This window comes from Pseudophryne corroboree, chromosome 2, assembly GCF_028390025.1.
Source record: "Pseudophryne corroboree isolate aPseCor3 chromosome 2, aPseCor3.hap2, whole genome shotgun sequence".
In the NCBI taxonomy this organism is placed as follows: domain Eukaryota; kingdom Metazoa; phylum Chordata; class Amphibia; order Anura; family Myobatrachidae; genus Pseudophryne; species Pseudophryne corroboree.
Genome location: NC_086445.1, coordinates 966,176,322 through 966,188,827, shown reverse-complemented (window position 1 = coordinate 966,188,827; position 12,506 = coordinate 966,176,322).

Here is a 12,506-nt window from a genome sequence, read left to right as displayed (position 1 = left end):
CACGCAACAACCCCTGTACCAGTGCCACTTACACACGTAACGCCCCCTGTACCAGTGCTGTTTACACATGTAACGCCCCCTGTAGTAGTGACACTTACATATGTAACGCCCCCTGTACCAGAGACGCTTACACACGTAATGCCCCCTGTAGTAGTGACGTCTACACACGCAACGCCCCCTGTATCAGAGATGCTTACAAACGTAATGCACCCTGTAATAATGATGCTTGCACACGCAACAACCCCTGTACCAGTGCCACTTACAAACGTAACGCCCCCTGTACCAGTGCTGTTTACACATGTAACGCCCCCTGTAGTAGTGACACTTACATACGTAATGCCCCCTGTACCAGTGCCGCTTACACACATAACGCCCCCTGTAGTAGTGACGTCTACACACGCAACGCCCCCTGTATCAGAGATGCTTACACACATAACACCCCCTGTAGTAGTGACGCTTACACATGTATAGCCCCCTTTACCAGAGACGATTACACATGTAACGCCCCCTGTAGCATGGACGTTTACACATGTAACGCCCCCTGTACCAGAGATGCTTACACATGTAATACCCACAGTAGCAGAGATGCTTATACACGTAACGCCCCCTGTACCAGTTACGTTTACACACGTAACCTCCCCCTTTACCAGAGATGCTTACACACGTAACCTCCCCCTTTACCAGAGATACTTACACACGTAACGCCCGCTGTACCAGAGACGCTTACACACGCCACGCCCCCTGTACCAGTGACAGTTACACACGTAAAGCTCCCTGTTCCAGAGATGCTTACACACGTAACGCCCCCTGTAGTAGTGATGATTACACACGTAACGCCCCCTGCACCAGTTATGCTTACACACGCAATGCCCCTATACCAGTGCCACTTACATACGTAACGCCCCCTGTACCAGTGCCGCTTACACACGTAACGCCCTCCTGTAGTAGTGACGCCTACACACGCAACGTCCCCTGTATCAGAGATACTTACACACGTAACGCCCCCTGTACCGGAGACACTTACACATGTAACGCCCCCTGTACCAGAGACGCTTACACACATAACGCCCCCTGTACCAGAGACGCTTACACATGTAATGCACCCTGTAATAGTGATGCTTGCACACGCAACAACCCCTGTAGAAGTGCCACTTACACACGTAACACCCCCTGTACCAGTGCCGTTTACACATGTAACGCCCCCCTGTAGTAGTGACACTTACACATGTAACGCCCCCTGTAGTAGTGGCGGATACACACGTAACGCCCCCTGAACCAGTGATTTTTACACATGTAATGCCCCCTATACCAGAGACGCTTACACACGTAATGCCCCCTGTACCAAGAGACGCTTACAGACGTAATGCCCCCTGTACCAGAGACGCTTACACACGTAACGCCCCCTGCACCAGTTACGCTTACACACGCAACACCCCCAGTACCAGTGCCCCTTACACACGTAACGCCCCACTGTACAAAAGACGCTTACACACGTAACGCCCCCTGTACCAGAGATGCTTACACATGTAATACCCACTGTAGCAGAGATGCTTATACACGTAACGCCCCCTGTACCAGTTACATTACACACGTAACCTCCCCCTTTACCAGAGATGCTTACACACGTAACCTCCCCCTTTACCAGAGATGCTTACACACGTAACGCCCGCTGTACCGGTGACAGTTACACACGTAAAGCTCCCTGTTCCAGAGATGCTTACACACGTAACGCCCCTTGTACCAGTGACGTTTACACACGTAATGCCCCTGTACCAGAGATGCTTACACACGTAATGCCCCCTGCAGTAGTAACGCTTACACACGTAACGCCCCCTGTACCAGTGAGGCTTATACAGGTACAACACCCTGTACCAGAGCAACTTACACACGTAACACCCCCTGTACCAATGCCACTTACACACGTAACACCCCCTGTACCAGTGACGTTTACACACATAATGCCCCCTGTACCAGAGACGCTTGCACATGTAACGCCCCCTGTACCAGTGCCACTTATACACGTAACGCCCCCTGTACCAGAGATGCTTAAACACGTAATCTCCCCTGTAGTAGAGATGCTTACACATGTAACGCCCCCTGTACCAGTGATGCTTGCACACGTAATGCCCCCTGTACCAGAGACGATTAAACAAGTAACGCCCCCTGTACTAGAGATGCTTACACATGTAACGCCCCCTGTAGTAGTGATGCTTACACACGCAATGCCCCTGTACCAGTGCCACTTACACACGTAATGCCCCCTGCACCAGTTATGCTTACACACGCAACGCCCCCTGTATCAGTGCCACTTACATACGTAACGCCCCCTGTATCAGTGCCGCTTACACATGTAACGCCCCCTGTAGTAGTGACGCTTAAACATGTAATGCCCCCTGTAGTAGTGACACTTACACACGTAATGTCCCCTGTACCAGAGACGCTTACACACGTAACGCTCCCTGTACCAGAGACGCTTACTTGCGTAATGCCCACTGCAGTAGTGATACTTACACACGCAACAATCCCTGTACCAGTTCCACTAACACACATAACGCCCCCTTTACCAGTGCTGTTTACACACGTAATGCCCCCTGTACCAGAGACGCTTACTTGCGTAATGCCCACTGTAGTAGTGATGCTTACACACGCAACAACCCCTGTACCAGTGCCACTTACACACATAACGCCCCCTTTACCAGTGCTGTTTACACACGTAATGCCCTCTGTACCAGAGACGTTTACACACGTAATGCCCCCTGTACCAGTGCTGTTTACACATGTAACGCCCCCTGTAGTAGTGACACTTACATACGTAATACCCCCTGTACCAGTGCCGCTTACACACATAACGCCCCCTGTAGTAATGACGTCTACACACGCAACGCCCCCTGTACCAGAGATGCTTACACATGTAATACCCACAGTAGCAGAGATGCTTATACACGTAACGCCCCCTGTACCAGTTACGTTTACACACGTAACCTCCCCTTTTACCAGAGATGCTTACACACGTAACCTCCCCCTTTACCAGAGATGCTTACACACGCAACACCCCCAGTACCAGTGCCCCTTACACACGTAACGCCCCACTGTACAAAAGACGCTTACACACGTAACACCCCCTGTACCAGAGATGCTTACACATGTAATGCACCCTGTAATAGTGATGCTTGCACACGCAACAACCCCTGTACCAGTGCCACTTACACACGTAACACCCTCTGTACCAGTGCCGTTTACACATGTAACGCCCCCCTGTAGTAGTGACACTTACACATGTAACGCCCCCTGTACCAGAGACGCTTACACACGTAATGCCCCCTGCAGCAGAGACGCTTACACACGTTACGTGTGTAAGCGTCTCTGCTGCAGGGGGCGTTACGCCCCCTGTAGTAGTGGCGGATACACACGTAACGCCCCCTGAACCAGTGATTTTTACACATGTAATGCCCCCTATACCAGAGACGCTTACACACGTAATGCCCCCTGTACCAGAGACGCTTACACACGTAATGCCCCCTGTATCAGAGATGCTTACACACATAACACTCCCTGTAGTAGTGACGCTTACACATGTAACGCCCCCTGTACCAGAGATGCTTACACATGTAATACCCACAGTAGCAGAGATGCTTATACACGTAATGCCCCCTGTACCAGTGCTGTTTACACATGTAACGCCCCCCTGTAGTAGTGACACTTACATACGTAATGCCCCCTGTACCAGTGCCGCTTACACACATAACGCCCCCTGTAGTAGTGACGTCTACACACGCAACGCCCCCTGTATCAGAGATGCTTACACACATAACACCCCCTGTAGTAGTGACGCTTACACACGTAACCTCCCCCTTTACCAGAGATGCTTACACACGTAATCTCCCCCTTTACTAGAGATACTTACACACGTAACGCCCGCTGTACCAGAGACGCTTACACACGCAACGCCCCCTGTACCAGTGACAGTTACACACGTAAAGCTCCCTGTTCCAGAGATGCTTACACACGTAACGCCCCCTGTAGTAGTGATGATTACACACGTAACGCCCCCTGCACCAGTTATGCTTACACACGCAATGCCCCTGTACCAGTGCCACTTACATATGTAACGCCCCCTGTACCAGTGCCGCTTACACACGTAACGCCCTCCTGTAGTAGTGACGCCTACACACGCAACGTCCCCTGTATCAGAGATACTTACACACGTAACGCCCCCTGTACCGGAGACACTTACACATGTAACGCCCCCTGTACCAGAGACGCTCACACACATAACGCCCCCTGTACCAGAGACGCTTACACATGTAATGCACCCTGTAATAGTGATGCTTGCACACGCAACAACCCCTGTACCAGTGCCACTTACACACGTAACACCCCCTGTACCAGTGCCGTTTACACATGTAACGCCCCCCTGTAGTAGTGACACTTACACATGTAACGCCCCCTGTACCAGAGACGCTTACACACGTAATGCCCCCTGCAGCAGAGACGCTTACACACGTTACGTGTGTAAGCGTCTCTGCTGCAGGGGGCGTTACGCCCCCTGTAGTAGTGGCGGATACACACGTAACGCCCCCTGAACCAGTGATTTTTACACATGTAATGCCCCCTGTACCAGAGACGCTTACACACGTAATGCCCCTTGTACCAGAGACGCTTACAGACGTAATGCCCCCCTGTACCGGAGACACTTACACACGTAACGCCCCCTGTACCAGAGACGCTTACACACGTAACGCCCCCTGCACCAGTTACGCTTACACACGCAATACCCCCAGTACCAGTGCCCCTTACACACGTAACGCCCCACTGTACAAAAGACGCTTACACACGTAACGCCCCCTGTACCAGAGATGCTTACACATGTAATACCCACTGTAGCAGAGATGCTTATACACGTAACGCCCCCCTGTACCAGTTACATTTACACACGTAAATTCCCCCTTTACCAGAGATGCTTACACACGTAACCTCCCCCTTTACCAGAGATGCTTACACACGTAACGCCCGCTGTACCGGTGACAGTTACACACGTAAAGCTCCCTGTTCCAGAGATGCTTACACACGTAACGCCCCTTGTACAAGTGACGTTTACACACGTAAGGCCCCTGTACCAGAGATGCTTACACACGTAATGCCCCCTGTAGTAGTAACGCTAACACACGTAACGCCCCCTGTACCAGTGAGGCTTATACAGGTAAAACCCCCTGTACCAGAGCAACTTACACACGTAACACCCCCTGTACCAATGCCACTTACACACGTAACACCCCCTGTACCAGTGACGTTTACACACATAATGCCCCCTGTACCAGAGACGCTTGCACATGTAACGCCCCCTGTACCAGTGCCACTTATACACGTAACGCCCCCTGTACCAGAGATGCTTAAACACGTAATCTCCCCTGTAGTAGAGATGCTTACACATGTAACGCCCCCTGTACCAGTGATGCTTGCACACGTAATGCCCCCTGTACCAGAGACGATTAAACAAGTAACGCCCCCTGTACTAGAGATGCTTACACATGTAACGCCCCCTGTAGTAGTGATGCTTACACACGCAATGCCCCTGTACCAGTACCACTTACACACGAAATGCCCCCTGCACCAGTTATGCTTACACACGCAACGCCCCCTGCACCAATGCCACTTACATACGTAACGCCCCCTGTATCAGTGCCGCTTACACATGTAACGCCCCCTGTAGTAGTGACGCTTAAACACGTAATGCCCCCTGTAGTAGTGACACTTACACACGTAATGTCCCCTGTACCAGAGACGCTTACACACGTAACGCTCCCTGTACCAGAGACGCTTACTTGCATAGTGCCCACTGTAGTAGTGATGCTTACACACACAACAACCCCTGTACCAGTGCCACTTACACACATAACGCCCCTTTTACCAGTGCTGTTTACACACGTAATGCCCCCTGTACCAGAGACGCTTACTTGCGTAATGCCCACTGTAGTAGTGATGCTTACACACGCAACAACCCCTGTACCAGTGCCACTTACACACATAACGCCCCCTTTAACCAGTGCTGTTTACACACGTAATGCCCTCTGTACCAGAGACGTTTACACACGTAATGTCCCCTGTACCAGAGACGCTTACATACGTAACGCCCCCTTCAACAGAGACCGTTACACACGTAACGCCCCCTGTAGTAGTGATTTTTACACACATAATGCCCCCTATACAGAGAAGCTTACACACGTACCAGATCTGCTTAGACATGTAACGCCCCCTGTACCAGAGACGCTTACACACGTAACGCCCCCTGCACCAGTTACGCTTGCACACGCAACACCCCCTGTACCAGTGCCACTTACACATGTAACGCCCCCTGTACCAGAGATGCTTACACATGTAACGCCCCCTTTAGTAGTTACGCTTACACACGTAACGCCCCCTGTACCAGAGATGCTTAAACACGTAACGCCCCCTGTACCAGTGACACTTACACATGTAATGCCCCCTGTAGTATGGACGTTTACACATGTAACGCGCCCTCTACCAGAGATGCTTACACATGTAACGCCCCCTCTACCAGAGATGCTTACGCATGTAATACCCACTGTAGCAGAGATGCTTATACACGTAACGCCCCCTGTACCAGTTACGTTTACACATGTAACCTCCCACTTTACCAGAGATGCTTACAAACGTAACCTACCCTTTACCAGAGATGTCTACATACGTGACGCCCACTGTACCAGAGACGCTTACACACGTAACGCACCCTGTACCAGTGACACTTACACACGTAATGCCCCTGTTGAAGTCAAAAAATATTGCAGTACACACATCACGTACAAACTACACACAGATGGCCTCCGTGCGCATACTTGTTCTGCCATGCGTGCGCATATTCACAATTTGCGTATGGTCGCTCCCGCGGTCCTGCGCATTAGCGCGTGGTATGAGTATTTACGGTAGTGTTTGTAGTCGCATGGAAAAGCCATAAAAACACATTACATATTTAATCCAAATAGTGCACAATGTACACATAGTCTCCCTGCAGCACACCAGCAAGTTACAACAGTTTAAATGGTATCAGAACAAAGGGATTCACCTTTACAGGATAGGAGGGGACATAACAAGGTTATAAGGTGGTGTTTGGTATCCAGCTGTGGGGTATTTTAAGGGCAATATTCCGGTGTTGGTTTGCAGAAGATCGCACGCTCCTGCGAATAGTTATGCGCAGGAGCACAATATAAATATAAACTGTATTTACTGTACATTTGTTATGCGGCGGGAACCTAGAGGAGACCACCTGCAAGTGCACCTGGAACAGACATCGCCCACCTTTACAAACCAACCTATGACGTCTCCTGTACTGTAAATGACCATCCCTGTGTCCAATGGACAAAGAGATTACAGTATCCATTGTGTTAGGTTTTGGAAGATTGTATAAAAGAGCCAGCTGCATGCCTGGTCACACACAGACTCTGAAGATCATCTACCTAGATGACTGAGGACCAGACTGGGAAGCGCAGGCGAAACCAAACAAGTATGTACCATTGATTGTAGCCATTATTATATTGTATTGTTTTGTTATTGTAACCCCCTTTCAGTAATTATATGTTGGTGTGTCGGAACCCGGCATTTTAAATGCAATCTGGTGTCGTGTTTCCTTTCTTTGCTAAGGTTTAAAGTGTATTTACAGCCACTCGGGCTGCTGCATTGTGCTAACAGCGTATAGGCCTGTGTACGCAAACTGTGTAGTCACTACGCCCTTTAGGCGTACGTACGCAGAGTGCATACACTGTGCGACCTTTGTGTACGTAAGGGTTGTGAATAATATAAAGGTGAAAGGTTAATTACTGCGGCCGCAGCGGCTCAATATTAAAGTGTATCATGTGTGTTTAAGGTATATGCTTTTTAGTGCTGTAAGTAAACCAGCATTTACAATTGGGGGCATCGTCAGTTTTCACATGCTCACAGTCTAACAGGTCATAGCAGATTTAATCTATCAGCAAAGGTCGGAAAGTTATCCTTCGCAACCTTTTCCTGGTCGATGGATGTGCTGAAAACCCTATTTGTCTGCTCTGTCTAGTCTGCAGAGGTGCTGATAGAACCCGTAAAACAGGAAAAAAGCTATTTAAAAACCTGTGAATTTTTTTCTTTGGCGCCAAAAGCGTACACAAAGGGCACCGATACTTTGCATACCCTCTCACATTGTTGCAGCAAGATTCAGATTGCTAGATTCATTTAGATCTGTGTGAAATCGGATACATTTGTTGCTATATAGTTAAAACTAAAATAACAGTGTGTAAGGAAGTAAATATAAAGCATAACACGCAGGTCTGGCCCTGTCGTTAAAGGTTACACAGAACAAGCGGTTGTGCTTGTGAGCGATTATAGTTAGCATTGCTCACATTTATAGAGGTTGTGGGATTTGTTTTATTGCGGACGCACGGTTTTGTACACGTGTCTCGGACAAAGTACAGGACTGCGCACGCAGCGTAAAAGACACGCACGGTCGCGTGTTTACGCAAAGTGCGTAAGAGTGCGGATGATAAGTACAAATTACACGATAGTTTCATTCAGTTAAAAGGTGGGACAGTAGCCATGCTACAATAGCACATAACTATCCGGTTTCTAAAGCAGATTAGTATAAAACTATTGTTTAAACTGTATTGCCTCTGGGGGTAAAGCTGCCAATCAGAACCCGTGAAAATTTTTCTGTACAGAAAAAGAAAGCATATTTGAGTGAGTGAAAGTAAGAGTGAACGTATTGAACCCAGTGAATTCGGGATCCCGTCGTGTGGTACACCAAGTGAGTGGAGGCTTGGCGGCATGAGGCGGCTGACTCACGTTAGTATAGATTGGAATATGTAAGTTGTGAGGAGACTTACACAGGACCTTGGTAGGGAATTGTGAACTTTGTGACCCATATAGTTTTTTGATACGCTCCGGCTGAGGTTTCGCAGCTTGTGATTCGATTCCAGTGGTCATAGGGCAGATAGGTAACAAGTACCTATACGCTGTGCGATTGGACTGCGCGTTTGTGGGTGCGATATATAGCGCAACCTGATACCTTTTTACGAGCTTTTGCGTGAAATCGCGATATCATTAGCGCCGTGTAGAGCATACGCAAGCGTGATTTGTGTATAAAGAGCATAGGGAGTTTTCGCTGGTCTCTCCAACGACAGATATTCAATATATATATCTCCAACAACAGATATTTTACTGGAATGGGTAAGTTACTCCTAAAAACTTCCAGTAAATATAGGTCAATTAGGGGCCCTAAGCTGGGTACATCGCCTTCGCTATCGACAGTGTATGGTAGTACCGGCCAACGTGGGCGAGAGTGGGTGGAAGCGCTCGGAGAACTTTCACCGTCGCCTTACATTGAGTATTTTGGTATTTTTGGGAATAGCCGAGACGGCAAGACCAACAAATTATGGGAGCCAGTTGCTCAACTAAGGGACGTATGGTAGCCAGGGTTCAGGCAGAAGAGTTGGGACCGAGAAGGTCAGAATTGCGGCCGAGAAGGTCAGCAAGGTTTATTATGTGTGGAATATATGGTCCACACGCTGAAGTTTACTGTGACGAATGGGTACGTATGACTGACAACGATAGGGTATCATTCCCTAGGGTGGTCAGCTTTGAGCCAGAGGTATTGCAGAAGTTAAGAATAAGGATATGTCTGATAAAATCCAGAAAACTAAGGATTAGACATACAGATTGCTTAAATCTATGGCAGCAAGAGGGGGATGTGCAAAGGGAATTAGCTCACGCAGCAGGTTCCAAACCTAGCGGGAAAACAATGGCGACCGCACCACCATCACCATATATTGATGGGGAGAAAGTGGCTACAAGCAATGGTGCATTGGTACAGGATAGGAAAGCAATTGATAAATGTACTAACGCTAACCCTTGCCAGCTGTATCCCGTTTTAAATTTTCCCCAGGACTGTGAGCAGGAAGATGAGCCCAGCACGATATTGGCACTCTCTCTAGCAGCCACCATACAGGACACCCAGGTGGGCACGGCCCAACCACCAAGGGTTGTAGCAAGGCCCCCTAGCGGAGGGATAAGTGAGGTCGTGTCCACAGGTAAGTACGGTATCATACACTATGCAGAAACAATAGCTCCTCACATTATAGAGTCGAACCAGAATGATGTAACTGAATTAAATCCTGTTAGGGTGATTGCAGTCACCAATGGGAAGACTGACGCTCAGGGAGTAACTCCCATCAGGAACATTGCCATGCACTGTCCTTGGTCCCGAGCAGAGTTAAGGTCAATTATGTCAGAATTTCCCGATCCCAGAAAAGATCTAGCCAGAAGTTCATTAAAGAGTTAGGTAATGCCCATGAGCCCACAAATAAAGATTGGCGAACAGTGCTACGGGTTTGTTTACCCTCAAATATTGACACCACAAAATTCATAACAGATTGTAAGTTAGATGCAGAAGTACCTCTCACTGATGAGTACAATCAGGAGAACGTAAAGCAAATCAATCTGCAATTAGGAGTATATTTCCCTACTTTTGTCAAATGGAATAAAATCTTTTCCATAAGACAAAAGGAAGGTGAAACGGCATCCGAATATTTCCATCGGGCACTGCAGGAAATCTCTAGATACACTGGGATCGAGGACATTAAAGATAATGCACACCATAGGGAGGTAGCTGTTTCTGTATTAATGGACGGGTTAAAGGAGGCACTGAGAACAAGAGTACAAACCTCTCTACCTAACTGGAGAGGTATCTTGGTGGCTGCATTGAGAGAGTCCGCTATCGAGCACGACCGGAACATCAGTAAGCACAGGGAGTCTCAGGGGGATAAGCTGATGACAGGAAGTATACATGCTCTTACAACAAAACCACATCAGCCAAAACCCCAGACCCCTGATGGTAAGTCACGTGTAGTAGTATGCTATAAGTGTCAGAAGGAATGTAGGAATAAAGGTACACAATGTATACCGACCCCCTAGACCAGGATACGAACCACACTACAATTCACATAGTTGGGATCAGGGACCACATAGGAGAAATTATGAGCCACATGCAGGGGAAACAAGGAGAGACTGGCAGGCCTCCGAAAACTCACAGCTACCCCCCTCACATATCGTAGCTGCCAATGCGCTGCGGGAGGGTCCAAATACACAATAGGGGTTGGGCCACACCTGTAGTCTGCAGCCAGTGAAGTTGATTGCTAGCCTTTGTAGTGAACCTGAGGTCACGGTTGATGTAGCTGGTGTACCATTACCTTTTCTTGTAGATACAGGGGCGGCCAGGTCAGTGTTGAATTCCACATCAGGTGTAAAGACCACGGTAAAAATGATTTCGGCAATGGGAGTAACAGGAACGGTGCAACAATACCTCTTGAGTAGACCTGCAGAGATTACGATAGGGCCCTTGCAAACCAAACATTCTTTTCTGCTGGCTGCATCGGCTCCCACTAATCTACTCGGCAGAGACTTATTGTGTAAAATGCGGTGTGTCATATATTGTACTCCTGGATATACCTGAGAACCATGCTCAAGAAATACAAGATATACTAGAAACCCCTCAAAGGCTAATGTCGCATTCTACTGTTATAGACAAGTGTCCATCAAAGGTAGAGGAAATGATCTCACAAATACCGGGTTCCCTTTGGACCAAAGATGGACAAGACACTGGATTGATGGCGAATGTAGCTCTAGTAGTAGTACAAGTAAAAGATGGTAGGATAGCTCTAAAAATCCCTCAGTATCCTCTGAAGCCAGAGGTAGAGTTAGGTGTGTACCCTGTCATAGAGCGGCTGCTACAACAGGGTATCCTAGTCAGGATGTCCAGCACCGCCAATAGTCCCATCTTCCCGTAAAAAAGAGTGGGGGGAGGGGTTACTGGCTAGTGCAGGATCTAAGGGGGATAAACAAGATAGTTGAGAGCCAATTCCCCGTAGTGCCCAATCCAGCTGTCATCCTCATGCAAATTCCCTCTACTGCTAAATTCTTCACTGTCATTGACCTCTGTACTGCTTTCTTTTCTGTCCCTCTTCACTCTGACAGCCAATATCTTTTTGCCTTTACATACAGGGGAGTACAGTACACCTGGACTCGTCTACCCCAAGGTTTCATTAACAGCCCGAGTACTTTCTCCCAGGCTGACTGTTTACAATCCTTTCAACCTGAGAGTGGATCAGTACTAATACAGTATGTTGATGACTTATTGTTGTGTTCTGACTCACTCGAATCGTCCTTGAAAGACATGAAACAGCTTCTGTTTCATCTTTCCCATACAGGAAACAAGGTTTCAAAGGATAAGTTGCAGTTGTGCCGGACCAGGGTCAAATATTTGGGACATTGCTTGACGCAAGGACTTAGACATCTCACTGCTGATAGAATACAGGCGATTCGCGACATGACTCTGCCACAAACTCAGCAACAGATTCGCACTTTCCTTGGAATGTGTGGGTACTGTCGAAACTGGATTCCAGGGTTCTCTATACTGGCTTTACCTTTGCAAGATATGGTCTCTTCGAACAAACCGGAACGGATCTCTC